General features: G+C 41.0%; 1 protein-coding gene across 5 annotated transcripts in view; it reads left to right on the top strand.

The window, feature by feature from the left end:
* LOC135104755 (mitochondrial uncoupling protein 4-like) overlaps nt 1–14,914 on the top strand; it is a 68,782-nt gene that overhangs the window by 31,209 nt on the left and 22,659 nt on the right. The gene's annotated exons all lie outside the window — the stretch shown is intronic.

The following is a 14,914-nucleotide window of genomic DNA, read 5'->3' as shown; positions in this document are numbered from 1 at the left end:
CTCTCTCTCTCTCTCTCTCTCTCTCTCTCTCTCTCTCTCTCTCTCTCTGTCTATATTTCTTTCTTAATGTTTTGTTTTATTTCTTCACTGATTCTTACCGTTTACATCTTTTTTTTTCTGCGTGAAGTGTTTGAGATGCACAGGTAAAAGTCTTTGTGAGCGTGTGTGACAGGTGAGTTAATTACTGTAGCTTAACTTGTCCCTTACCTGCCTTGCCTTGCCTTGCCTTGCCTTGCCTTGCCTTGCCTTGCCTTGCCTTTCCGTACGTTACCTTGTCCCTTGCCTTACCTTACCTTACCTTATTTAACCTTACCTTACCTTACATTACCTTGCCTTTGCTTTTAAAGGTCGTTACTCCCTTGCTTTCATCAAGATGTGTTTGGATTTTTCATTAGGTGCTCTCTCTCTCTCTCTCTCTCTCTCTCTCTCTCTCTCTCTCTCTCTCTCTCTCTCTCTCTCTCTCTCTCTCTCTCTCTCTCTCTCTCTCTCTCTCTCTCTCTCTCTCTCATTATCTTTTCGAAGAACCTTCCCACGCATCCTCCTCCTCCTCCTCCTCCTCCTCCTCCTCCTCCTCCTCCTCCTCCTCCTCCTCCTCTTCTTCTTCTTCTTCTTCTTCTTCTTCTTCTTCTTCTTCTTCTTCTTCTTCTTCTTCTTCTTCTTCTTCTTCTTCTTCTTCTTCTTCCTGTCCTCTCCTTATGTATACTCTCTCTTCCTCTCTCTCTCTCTCTCTCTCTCTCTCTCTCTCTCTCTCTCTCCGTCTCTCTCTCTCTCTCTCTCTCTCTCTCTCTCTCTCTCTCTCTCTCTCTCTGTCACACACACACACACACACACACACACACACACACACACACACACACACACACACACACACACACACACACACACACACACACACAACACACACACACACACACACACACACCCTCTTATTATCTCAAAGTTTTCTTCTTCCTTCACTTCCTTCACCTCTTCCTTCTCCCGCTGTCACTGTGCATTGTTTCTTCTTACCCTCCCTTTCTGGCTCCTTCTCCCTCTCCCTCTCTCTTCGTCTCGTCAACCCTTCCTTTCATTCCCCGGCCCCCCGTAAAGCCGGCCTTCCGCTTCATAAAGGATATCAATACGGGCTGTGAAGGCTAGACTAGGGTAGCGGCGGCGGTGGTGGTGGTGGTGGTGGTGTTTGTCAGTGTGTTGGATTTCGTTTTCTTTACGGGGTGACAAATGGATGACGCTTACTTTAGTCTGGGTTTGACCTACTTGTATTTAGGATTGGGGTCTGCTTTTTTTTTTTTTTTTTTTTTTTTTTATTTGTGTTATGTTCTGTCTCTGTTGGTCGATTTCTCTCTCTCTCTCTCTCTCTCTCTCTCTCTCTCTCTCTCTCTCTCTCTCTCTCTCTCTCTCTCTCTCTCTCTCTCTCTCTCTCTCTCTCCTTTTACATTTTTTTCTTTTATTCTTTCTTTCATTTTGTGTTTTCCAGTTTGTCTCTCCTCCAGTCAGTCAGTCTGCCCCTCCCTGTCCTCCTTCCTCCCCCTCATCCCTCTTTCAATCAAGTCACATATTGGGTTTCGTTCACTTCAAGCTATCCATGCTGCTGATCCCGTTGCAAGCGCTGACTCACGGCTCTCAATGCACTCGCTTCCACTCACTCCCCGCTGCTAAGAGAATCACTCCACTGTGAGACTGACTGAAGGAAAGGTGTCCCCGTTTTCTATCATGCAATGAACGCCTGGCAGCTACGGAGAGGAAGGGTCGAGGCTGCTATACCGCTGCCCTCTCCTGCCCTGCCCTGCCCTGCTTTAGATGTGCATGCTGTACCTGCGTAGTTTATGGAAGTTTTTAAAGGAAATTTGGATACTGATCATTGAACTGGGGCAGATATATATGTAGATATGGGATATGATAATATAGAAATAAAAGTTGGATACACAAAAGTTGGTGGGTGGATACATGCATAGATAGATAAGAGGACATAAAAGTACAGAAAGAAAGAAAAGTTGGGCAGTAGAAAAGAGGCAGGAAGGATACATAAATAAAAGGATAAGGGGCATTATAATAGTCCAAATAAATGGATAAATAAAAATATAAGGTAAATTACATAACAAAGAGTCGTGTAGCTGCCCACCATTATTTTAAACACTCCAGGCATTCATAACGACTATCATCAGAGGCTACCTACACGATCATAACGGTTCCCATGTGTGTTTACGATTGACAGTATTAAAACGTCACTGAATTATCGCTATATAGACAAGATAACATTGCACTCCATCACTCACGCATAACACACTTGTATATCTACTGCGCATCTGAATATCATTGTGTTATTATTACTTTCATAGGCTACAAACGTCATAATTCCAGTTCTTAAGTTTTTTTTTCCCATTGATATAGAAACCTCATTAAATTATCACTAGAATCACAGTAACTACATTCCATCACACGTATTACACACGCCTGTTGTATCTACTATGTACACGCCTTATCTTTATTATCGGCCAGTGGTACTTTCAAATGCTACAAACATGATCAATTCTCTCTCTCTCTCTCTCTCTCTCTCTCTCTCTCTCTCTCTCTCTCTCTCTCTCTCTCTCTCTCTCTCTCTCTCTCTCTCTCTCTCTCTCTCTCTCTCTCTCTCCATTGACGATACAGAAACGTTATTGAATTATCATCAGTCACAATAATACTTTTGGTTAGTCAGAGAGCATTTATAGGAGGAGGCAGTAGACACCTGCCGAAACGATAATTACTCCCAGTGAGGTCTAAAGCACTGTTCAGGGGGTGCTGTGAACTTATCATTAAACCCAGCTGTGACCTCACTGAACGTTTCCCTTTGTGTCTCACAACACAAGGGGGTAGTCACAGCCTGCCCTCTAAAGACAACTCTCTTCCTCCACACAAAACTACAAGCACCTAATAACACACACACCCTTCACTCCAAAAATTTTAAAATCATGGCGACTCCTACACCAGCCTCGGAGTCCCCATCTGGGGAGGGGACCATAAATGTCCCCAGGTCGGACTGCCTTTCCGTCGACGACCCTAAGTGTCTTGACACCCCCCTCAACTTTTTCTTCATTAACTTCTGCAACATTCGCGGTCTAAGATCTAATTTTCAATCTGTAGAACACCACCTCTCCTCTTCTAAACCTCATCTTCTTTTCCTCACTGAAACTCAGGTGTCTGAGGCAACTGACAGTAGCCCCTTTTCTGTTCCCTCCTACTTTCTCTATCCTCATTTTCGATCCAAAGCTGGATGCTGCGTTTATGTGCGCAATGACTTAACCTGCTCTCGTGCCCACGCTCTTGAATCTTCCGAGTTTTCCACCATCTGGCTACGACTACAGAGTCATTCTCATACTAAATTTATCTGTGCTGTATACCTCTCTCCTAACTCCTCTGACTATAAGAAATTCTTTGACTACTTAACTTCCAAAGTGGAGCACATTCTGACCCTCTTCCCTTTTGCAGAGATCTCCATTCTTGGAGACTTCAATGTTCACCACCAGCTTTGGCTTTCCTCTCCCTTCACTGACCATCCTGGTGAACTAGCCTACAACTTTGCTATCCTCCATGACCTAGAGCAATTGGTGCAACACCCTACTCGTATTCCTGACCGTCTTGGAGATACGCCCAACATTCTTGACCTTTTCCTGACCTCTAATCCTTCTGCTTATGCTGTCACCCTTTCTTCTCCGTTGGGCTCCTCCGATCACAATCTCATATCTTTATCTTGTCCTATCACTCCAATCCCTCCTCAGGATCCCCCTAAGCGAAGGTGCCTCTGGCGTTTTGCCTCTGCTAGTTGGGGGGACCTGAGGCGGTATTTTGCTGATTTTCCTTGGAATGACTACTGCTTCCGTGTCAGAGACCCGTCTTTGTGTGCTGAGCGCATAACAGAGGTGATAGTGTCTGGCATGGAGGCGTACATTCCTCACTCTTTTTCTCGTCCTAAACCTTCTAAACCTTGGTTTAACACAGCTTGTTCTCGTGCTATACATGATAGAGAGGTGGCCCACAAAAGGTACTTAAGCCTTCCTTCACCAGAATCTCATGCACTTTATATTTCTGCCCGGAACCATGCCAAGTCTGTTCTCCAACTAGCCAAAAACTCCTTCATTAACAGAAAATGTCAAAACCTTTCAAGATCTAACTCCCCTCGTGATTTCTGGCATCTAGCCAAAAATATCTCCAATAACTTTGCTTCTTCTTCTTTCCCTCCTCTACTTCAACCAGATGGCACCACTGCTATCACATCTATTTCTAAAGCTGAACTCTTTGCTCAAACCTTTGCTAAAAACTCTACCTTGGACGATTCTGGGCTTGTTCCTCCCTCTCCTCCACCCTCTGACTACTTCATGCCTCGTATTAAAATTCTTCGTAATGATGTTTTCCATGCCCTCGCTGGCCTAAACCCTCAGAAGGCTTATGGACCTGATGGGGTCCCTCCTATTGTTCTCCGAAACTGTGCCTCCGTGCTTGCACCTTGCCTAGTCAAACTCTTTCAGCTCTGTCTGTCAACATCTACCTTTCCTTCTTGCTGGAAGTTTGCCTACATTCAACCTGTTCCTAAAAAGGGTGACCGCTCTAATCCCTCAAACTACCGTCCTATTGCTTTAATTTCCTGCTTATCTAAAGTTTTTGAATCTATCCTCAACAGGAAGATTCTTAAACATCTATCACTTCACAACCTTCTATCTGATCGCCAGTATGGGTTCCGTCAAGGCCGCTCGACTGGTGATCTTCTGGCTTTCCTTACTGAGTCTTGGTCATCCTCTTTTAGAGACTTTGGTGAAACTTTTGCTGTTGCCTTGGACATATCAAAAGCCTTTGATAGAGTCTGGCACAAAGCTTTGATTTCCAAACTACCCTCCTACGGTTTCTATCCTTCTCTCTGTAACTTCATCTCAAGTTTCCTTTCTGACCGTTCTATTGCTGCTGTGGTAGACGGTCACTGTTCTTCTCCTAAATCTATTAACAGTGGTGTTCCTCAGGGTTCTGTCCTGTCACCCACTCTCTTCTTATTATTCATTAATGATCTTCTAAAACAAACTTCTTGTCCTATCCACTCCTATGCTGATGATACCACCCTGCACTTTTCCACGTCTTTTCATAGACGTCCAACCCTTCAGGAGGTAAACATATCACGCAGGGAAGCCACAGAACGCCTGACTTCTGATCTTTCTAAAATTTCTGATTGGGGCAGAGCAAACTTGGTATTGTTCAATGCCTCAAAAACTCAATTCCTCCATCTATCAACTCGACACAATCTTCCAGACAACTATCCCCTCTTCTTCAATGACACTCAACTATCCCCCTCTTCTACACTGAACATCCTCGGTCTGTCCTTTACTTATAATCTGAACTGGAAACTTCACATCTCATCTCTAGCTAAAACAGCTTCCATGAAGTTAGGTGTTCTGAGACGTCTCCGCCAGTTTTTCTCACCCCCGCAGCTGCTAACTCTGTACAAGGGCCTTATCCGTCCATGTATGGAGTATGCTTCACATGTCTGGGGGGGTTCCACTCATACTGCTGTTCTAGACAGGGTGGAATCAAAAGCTTTTCGTCTCATCAACTCCTCTCCTCTAACTGACTGTCTTCAGCCTCTCTCTCACCGCCGCAATGTTGCATCTCTAGCTGTCTTCTACCGCTATTTTCATGCTAACTGCTCTTCTGATCTTGCTAACTGCATGCCTCCCCTCCTTCCGCGGCCTCGCTGCACAAGACTTTCTTCTTTCTCTCACTCCTATTCTGTCCACCTCTCTAACGCAAGAGTTAACCAGTATTCTCAATCATTCATCCCTTTCTCTGGTAAACTCTGGAACTCCTTGCCTGCTTCTGTATTTCCACCTTCCTATGACTTGAATTCCTTCAAGAGGGAGGTTTCAAGACACTTATCCACCAATTTTTGACCACTGCTTTGACCCTTTTAGGGACTGGCATTTCAGTGGGCATTTTTTTTATTAGATTTTTGTTGCCCTTGGCCAGTATCCTTCCTACATAAAAAAAAAAAAAAAAAAAAAAATTTCGCGAGCACTAAATTACTTGAGGGAAAATTCACTGAACTCTCAGGAATATCTATATTCTTAAACGCTTTCCTCTTCCATTAGGACAATTTTTAAAGGCCACAGAAAAGATTAGTCGTGTTTTGATTTGTGTCTCTCCCACAGACGATGCAGTATCCTTGTTAAGCTGTCATAAGTATCAAATAAACTCATTGGAAAAACCCCCAATTATTGCTAATAGAGCGTGTTTAATGGGAGAGATAAGACGAGGAAATGTTGGAGATTATAGTACTAAGGGTTGCGATTATAATTGGGATCATTCATAGAGCATTCGATTATCTTAGTGGGACTCGTCACTGCCCTGCAATACCCCCCCTATATTTAAGACGTGTGATCTACCTACTACGCATACTGTATACCTTATCATTACAGTCTGTCAGCTGCGTCTTCCCTATCTCAAGACGTGGAGGAGGCTCTGAAATGTTACGAAGCGACAATTACGTGATTACATTCCGCTCAGTATATTGTTATTGCTTCTGTATCACTTCGGCTTACTTGTTGAACTACATTCTCCCATGTTTAGTCGTTGTGTCTCGAATCTGGAAGTTATTGGGAGGTTTTCGAGGTGTTTCTTGTGATTCTAGTGATGGTTTAACAGGTTCTATTGGACTTTGTTGGGGTTTTCAAGGTTGTTTTCGTGAATCTAACGAGAATTCAACAGGTTGTACTGGAAGATAGTAGGGTTTTCATGTTTCTTGAGTCTAGTGATAGCTTGACACGCTATAGTGGAAGTTATTAGGATCTTCAAAGGCTTTCATGAATATTCATTGGTAGTTATTGTAGGTTCCCAAGATTTTTCGTGACTGCCGATAGATAAACGTACTGTAGTGAAAGTTATTGGAGTTTTCAAGAGTGTTTTCATGATTTTAGCAATAGTTTATAAAAAAAAAAGTATCTTCAAAGAAACACATCCATAAGAACCTATCTAATCATCTGCGCGGCCTTCGAAAATGTCCCGGTGAGAGAAAGTGTTTTGAAGTAAGGGAATGTGGCCAGCTAAACTGTGTCAGCTGAGAGAGAGAGAGAGAGAGAGAGAGAGAGAGAGAGAGAGAGAGAGAGAGAGAGAGAGAGAGAGAGAGAGTTGCCGCAGGTGTTGGCGTTATTCTGGGTTGATCCCCGAATGCAGGTGCTCAGCTGATGCTGCCATGAACATGTAAACAGGTGTGAAACTCATACTAAGTTTGTTTTTCTTCATCTTTTTTTTTTTTTTTTTTTTTTATTTAAACGTTTATGCTGGTATAGTTTTTGATGTTTTGTTGGTAGATGTTTTTTTTTTTTTCCTTCTTTTTGTTATGTTTTTCTTTGTATTTGTAAATATTTCCATCCGCCTTGCCATCTTTCTTTTTCTTTTTCTATCTATATATATTTTTTTCTCCATCTTTCTTTCTATCATTCTTTCTTTTTATTTATATATTTCTCTATCTGCTTTTCTACCTTTCTTTCTTTCAATCGTTCTTTCATTTTCTTTCATTAATTCATTCATTCATTCGTTTTTTTCTTTCATTTTTTTCTATCTGTCTTTCTTCCTTTCCTCAGCCATTATAATCCGTTATGATGTGAATATTAAAATGAAACAGATTTAAAACTTGTCACTCTAGAGGATAATATAGACTGACTTACAAACACTGGCAACCTTTTAACTCCAGGAAAAAAAAAGAAAGAAAGAAAGAAAGAAAAGAACAAGAACAAGGAAAGGTCAGCTGAAACATATAATTTGAAAGACAGAAAGGAAGAAAGAGCTAAAACAAGTCATATAACATCGTTTATCCACAACAGTACACATTTAAAAGTACTAACGATCTTAGACTCTTAAAAATAAATAAGTAACCAAATAAATAAATAAATAGATGATAAAAAAAGCAACGGAAGTACCTGGCCTTGACTTTCAGATTTTTTTATTTTACTTATTTATTTACTTATTTTTATTTCCTTTATTGATTGTTTAGTAGCCTTAGATTTATATGCACATACAGTACATGATATGATATTTGCATGAAACCTAGGTCCATTGAACAGAGAGAGAGAGAGAGAGAGAGAGAGAGAGAGAGAAAGGGGGGGGATAGGAAAGGTCAGCCGCATAAGCACGTACTATATAACCTCGACTCAGCGCGACCTTTTCTCCTCACCATCCCGCCTCCTTTCACCGTCTTGACCGCCACTCATCACTGGTTGGCGCCTAACCTTCGGGAACTGATAACTCACACACAGGCTCTGACACGAGGCTGCTTTGAGGACAGGCAGGGAACGTTGAAGAGGACGCGAGATTGTTTGCTAGGGTTTACAGACTTGATTGATGGGTATATGGGTTGATTGGCGTGGCAACATTGGAATCATATGAAGTGTGTAACGTAGGTTGGGTGGCTCGTGGTAGAAGAGATGAGTGTGTGGGGAGGAAGAGGAGGATGCTGGAGATGGATCTTCTCGGCAGGAGAAAGAAAGAGGATGAGCTTAGAGGTTTATGGAGTGAAAGAAGACGTGACTGAAGAAGGCTCAGAAGACCCGAGGCCGTTAGAGGAGGTTGATCCGTTGTGGCTATCTCTGACGGGAGCAACCCAAGGAATAAAAATTTTAGGAGTTACAAGTCTGAGTATATATTTGAATTTAAATTACCTTTGGACAAGTTTTCTTTCGTCGTCGTATCGTATGATCGAAATGTTGCCGCGTAGTAGTAAATCAGGTCTGTTTCTCCTCTTCCTGCGACCACGAGAGATATTCAGTATGTAGGTGTTGCTTGCCTAGGCTGGAGGATGAATGATGTATGTGGAGCAGTTTTGAGAGAAGTTGACAAGCATAAATAAGGAACAGGAAGGGAAGGGGGAGACGGGAAACGATAATACTGAGGTGACCTTCGTTGCTGCGTCTCAGAGTGCGCAAACGCGCGCGCACAGACACGTGCGCTCACACGGGTTTGGGTCAGGACCTGCTATTGTTTGCCCGTTCCCGAGGACGTCACACATTCCTCGGAGCGTCTATTTATTCCTTGGGACGTCACACATTCCTTGGGGAGTATTTTTTATTCCCGAAGACGTCACTTTATATTTTCCCCAGAGCATCATACATTTCTCAAGGCGTCATTTTATTTCCGAGGACGTCGATCACTATTCCCCAAGGCGTCACTTTATATCCCGAGGGCGTTACACATTCCCAAGAGTGTCACTTTTTCAACAGGGCGTCTTTTGTTACCAAGGGTGTCTCATATTCCTAAGGGCGTGTATTGTTTCCAAGGGCATAACAATACTTATACATTCACCGCAACACCATGACAACACAAGACGATCATCCTCACCATCATATTTGGTTAGCTAATATTTCATCACCATACCTTCATTCATAATTCACAAACAGCCTTATTCCTCACCAACATGCGTACATACCATCTTCACTGTGTATTCACTTATACCTGCAGCTCTTTTCATGAGAGGGGATTCTGTTATGAGGCAACAAAAAGGCAATGAAGAAAAGGGACACAGAAGGTGCCAGTCCCCAAAGAGTGCAGTCAAAAAAGTTATCAAAATTTGAGAATGTGTCTTGAGACCCCTCTTGAAACAACTTAGGTCAAAGGCAGAAGGAAATACGGAAGCAGGCAGAGAGTTTCAATGTTTAAGTGTTGCAGAGTTTGCAACACTAACAGCCACTGATACACTTCCTCACCAGATAATTGTATTGTTTGGCTGTACATTCATTACACCTTTCTCTTCTCTTGTATTGTATTTGGGTTTGTGTGACCATACCAGGCAGATCCACAGAGAGGAAGAAGGCAGACATCTCTAGAATTATTATTATTATTATTATTATTATTATTATTATGTCTATTGTATTTGTATGGCAGTTTTGCTTTTTTTTTTTTTTTTTTTAGGAATTGGCACCTTAGTAGGCCTTTTTTCTTCCTTTTTCTTTGTCCTTGGCTAATGATCCTCTTGCATAAAAAAAGTAGTGCTTCTTTCTCTATTTTATTGGAGGGGAGTGGAGGGAGGGGTAGGGCTAGTTTTCATACACATAAAAAGCAATAATAGCACTAATGCATTCCCCTGCCAAAACTTCCAAAGCCAAGCATTCCCTGGCTCATTCATCCTTAACCATTACCGGCATACCTGTCTGTATCTTGGCCGTGAAGAGTATACTAACATTGCAGTGATGTGACACACCACTGCCAGCTTGTACCTGTCCTACCTGTTATTGCTTGCCATTCAAGTATAGCACCTCAGTGACCTTGGCAATGAGCTGGAGTGCTGGCTTGTGCTGGCAGTGTTAGTAGAGCAGTATGGCATTGACAGTTGGCAGTGCACAACTAAGACCCATACTCAGAAACACTGCTTTCACACAGTGTTTTCAGAGGCCACAGATATGATTAGCTTCTCCTGTTAATAATGTAGAAATTTTGTCAGTCTATCATTAGAACCATAACACTGTGTAGCTTCAATGAGAGCCTTTTGAAAGTAGTGGAGGTGCAATGCAGAAGTGTTTCAGTATATGAGCCTAGGCAGAGCTGGGAGGATGTATCTGGCAGTGCTTGTGTTGATGGTAATGATTGAGACAGCTCCCCATACAACCTTCTGCCACTCCCTTTGTTCGGCATCCTGCATTGGTGGGTCACAGCCAGACACATATACTCTCAGCCTGGCAGCACACCAAGACTTATTATGTGCTATGAGGGAAGATTCAAGAGCAGCAAAGGAGGCCAGTGTTGCTGCCAGTGGCTTTGATGCACTTGTTTGTTGTGACCACAGCTGATGCACTCAAGGAGGTAGAAATACTTTACTAAATACAGTGAATTTCAGTACATATTATAACCTATGAGATGCACCAGATTGACTGAAAAAAACAAGTGATGAATGAGTTTGAAGCAAATATTCTCTTGTGTCCATTAGTTATTAGTATTAGCATAGATACATTTATGAAAAAAAAAGTAAATTTCAAGAGAAGAAATGCTCTTAAAAATCTTGATCAGTCATTGATACTAACATAGGTACACAAGATTACAAAAAAAGTTTAATTACAAATTCAAAACAAATTCTAGAAACCATCAATCATCAATAGAAGCACATCCATTCATGAACACAAAAGAACTGATACCCTAAAAAAAAAATAAATAAACAGAAATAAATGAAAAAAAGACATAAGGTACTATTCAGAGAGAGATGGGAAGAGGGGAGGTGTTCAGTATTCAGCATATGCCTGTCCCCCTGACTCTTCCCCCCCCAAAGCAAACCTGGCATTTTGAGTGGTCTCCTCAACCTCCCTTGCATCACTGCCTTTGTGAGTGCATGGTGAGAGTGAGTGGTGGTGGTGGTTGAGGGACATTTCTATCTTCTCTCATTGCCACCTTTTGTCACGAGTAGTGGGAGAGGAGGAGGAGAAGCAGGAGTAAGAGGAGGGGAAGGAATGAGATTTACTTGAAGATATAATGGGATGATGTGGGTGGATGCAGGAGTAGTGGTGTAATATTAGTGCACTGGCTATGGTCTGTGTGTGTGTGTGTGTGTGTGTGTGTGTGTGTGTGTGTGTGTGTGTGTGTGTTTGCCTTGTTTCAGCATGCAGGGAAAAATCTATTCTACTGTCCCACCTTCCTGTCTACTGTTGTCCAGCTTGGTTTTAAATTCTTGAGTGTTTTTAGCACGGACCACTTCTGTATCGAGGCCGTCCCAGATTTGAATGTCTTTGTGTGTGTATGTGTGTGTGTGTTCAGAAGTGCAGCCTTCATTGAATTGGGAGACATAAACACACATGCATAAAGCAGAAATAGTGGTGGTGGTGGTGGTGGTGGTGGTGGTGCTGGTGGTGGTGGTGCTGTGTTGCCTTGAGTTCATTAAAAGGCTGGAGTGATGGATGCTGAAGGAAGAAATGATACTGTGTTACTGTTAGAATTATGGACAGGAGACTTGTGAGAGAGCAGCAGTAATAGGAAGGGACTGCATTGGGGTAGAATGGTTGGTGAGAAGAGTGTTGATAGGAGGAAGGTATAAGAAAGAGACACAGTATTATGGGAATTGAAGACACAAAAAAGTTATGCAATTTTATTATTAGAAGACGTTAGATAAATAAGAATAGCAGTTATAGAAGAGGGCTGCATTGGGACAGAGATGGAATGGTTGATGCAAAGAGTGCTGATTGGAGGACAGTATAAGAAAAGATATAGTATTATGGAAAATGAAGAAGCAAACATTATGCAATTCTTTTATTATTATTATTGTAAGAGGTTAGATGTGGAGGTGTGAGAGTTGCCAAGAAAGTTGTCAGCTCAGAGAGAGAGAGAGAGAGAGAGAGAGAGAGAGAGAGAGAGAGAGAGAGTCGCACCACATGACTGGGAGGGATGTTACACAAAGCAACGACAGTCACCACCTGCCTCTCATTTCTTTCATCATGCTCACCATCACCCCTGATGTCTGTGTGTGCGTGTGTTGGTGTGTGTGTGTGAAAGAGAGAGTGCTTTTGAAAGATGATTTTAATGCAAGAAGTGAATGAAGACTGAAAGGGAGGGGAGTTAATGTGTAGCTACTCAAGAAACCCTTTTATGTCCATGGTGATGAATGAAGGTTGGACAAGATGTAGAGGGAATGTGTAAATTAAGGTATGAGGGAGAAAGTTGTAAAAAAAAATATGATGGTTTTGACAGGTATGAGAGTGTGGGAGGTTGGTGAAGTTTAGTGATGCAAAATGAAAGTGGGGAAAGAATGTTGAAAAGGAAAAATGATGAAGAATTCTTGAGATTACTTTGTGTATGTTTAAAGAAGAGCTTAGAGAAATGTGATGGTTTTGCCAGAAGTGAATACGGGAAACTACCAAGTTTTAGCGACCCCAGATGAGAGGAGGACAAGTTGAAGAGAATGACATGAATAGAGATTTTGTTGTCTTATTTTGTTTTATGAAAGGAAAAAACTGATGGGAAAAGTAAATTGTATCAAGGAAAAGATTAATGGGAAAGAGAAATAGAAGTAAGGAAGAGTTTGAAGGGAAAAGAGAAGTACCTGTAAGAAAAAGATGGATGAGAAAGAAATAAAGAAAAGATTGACAGGAAAGAAAAACAGAAGTAAGGAAAAGATTGAAAACATTGATGAAAAGGAATAACTAAAGCAAGGAAAAAAATATCAAGAAAGAGAAACAAGTAAAGAGAAAAAAAAGATTGCCAGGAAAGAAGAACCACATCAAAATAACACAATTTCTGACCTAGTTACCCTTTCTTATTGACTCTTAGGAGCTTACTCAGAAAACTCAAGGATGCAAGTTAGGATTGAAGCATTTGTGAGTGTCCTCTAGTGTGTGTGTGTGTGTGTGTGTGTGTTTGTGTTTGCTCACGTCACATCATATGATCACTTTATTACTCTGTCAGTCTCTCGCATCACCCTGACTTGGCATCACCCACACACTCACTCATTTCTGGTCTGTGCTGACCCTCCTGCCACCACATAACTGCCTCGTTGAAATTCATGTGAGGTGCTGGCCAGCTTTAATTTGCTGCACTTGATTGTAGTGGTGTGCTCATCCCATAAAAAGAAAAGAAAAAAAAAGTAATGAAATGAAATAAATGAATGCTGCATTAATTTCTTTTCATTACATTTTTTTTTATGCTCATTTTTCTTGTTTTTATCTTTTGTGAACTTTATTTTGTATGTTTTTTATTATTATTTTATGACATATATATACTGTGATCTGTTCATTTTTTTTTTATCATTATTATTATTATTATTATTATTATTATTATTATTATTATTATTATTATTATTATTTTATCATTTTATCATGTATCAATTTTATCTGCTTTGAACCTTTTTTCCTTATCATTTTCATTTTTTAATTGCTTTTATTACTCATATTTATCTCTTATGAACTCATTATATATTCCATCTTCCATTAATTAACTTATCAAGAACTCACAGGAAACTTTTAAACTAACTACATACAAAGAAATTTAAAATATTCTTTCATCATTGCCATAAGGAAGAGTTTTGTGAATGTTTCCATTTAAAATATTCTTTCATCATTGCCATAAGGAAGAGCTTTGTGAGTGTTTTCATGATTGCAAAGTCATATTGGAAAACCAGGACGGGGTGATGGGAGGGAAGGAACCTAGTGATCAGGGAATGAGGGGATGGGGAGATGGGACAGAAGGGACCTAGTGATTAATGGGACAGGGAGTAATGGAGGGTAATGTTTGTTTGTTTTTTGCTGCAACAGACACATCACTTCCTCCTCATTTGATTGGTTGGGAGTGTTTCTGTTTATCTATCTATCCATCTATTTCTGGTCTGCTGTTGTGTCCTTTATTTGTTTTGTCTTTGCTGTCTCATTTGCCTCATCATCCTGTTTCAATCTCTGGTTCATTACTCTCTCTTTGTTAATCTTTTTGCTGTCTTGTATTTAATCAGTCAATCTCCATCTGTCATGTTGCTTTTTATCACCCACCTCTGTGTTGTCTTGTTTCTCCCATCTATCTATTTCCATCTCATTAATTTTACTGTCCATCTCTTTTGCTGTCTTGTATTTGTTATCTATTGCCATCTGTCTTATTATTTTTACCTCTCATCTCTTTGTGCTCTTGTATCTGCCATCCATCTGTTTCAGTCTGTGTCACTCTTAGCATCAATTTCATTTATGCTGCCTTGTTTCTTCTATCTGCCTGTCTGGCTATCTATATTTTTCTCTAGTTTGTTGCTGTCATTTTCTATCTCATATATTCTTTTTTTTTCTAGTTTGTTGCTGTCACTTTCCATCTCATCTGTACTTTCATATCCCTTCCATCTACTTGCTTCTCCTTTCACTGTGAAGAGCAATGAATAATGTACAGTTTCATGATTAGGAATATGTAAATGAACATGTACAGTCTCCAGTTTTGCATGAATGTCTTATTGATGTTG

The sequence above is a fragment of the Scylla paramamosain genome, chromosome 11 (genome assembly GCF_035594125.1).
Source record: "Scylla paramamosain isolate STU-SP2022 chromosome 11, ASM3559412v1, whole genome shotgun sequence".
Lineage (NCBI taxonomy): Eukaryota > Metazoa > Arthropoda > Malacostraca > Decapoda > Portunidae > Scylla > Scylla paramamosain.
Note: the sequence above shows the minus strand (reverse complement) of the source record. Positions and strands in the feature narration are given on the sequence as shown.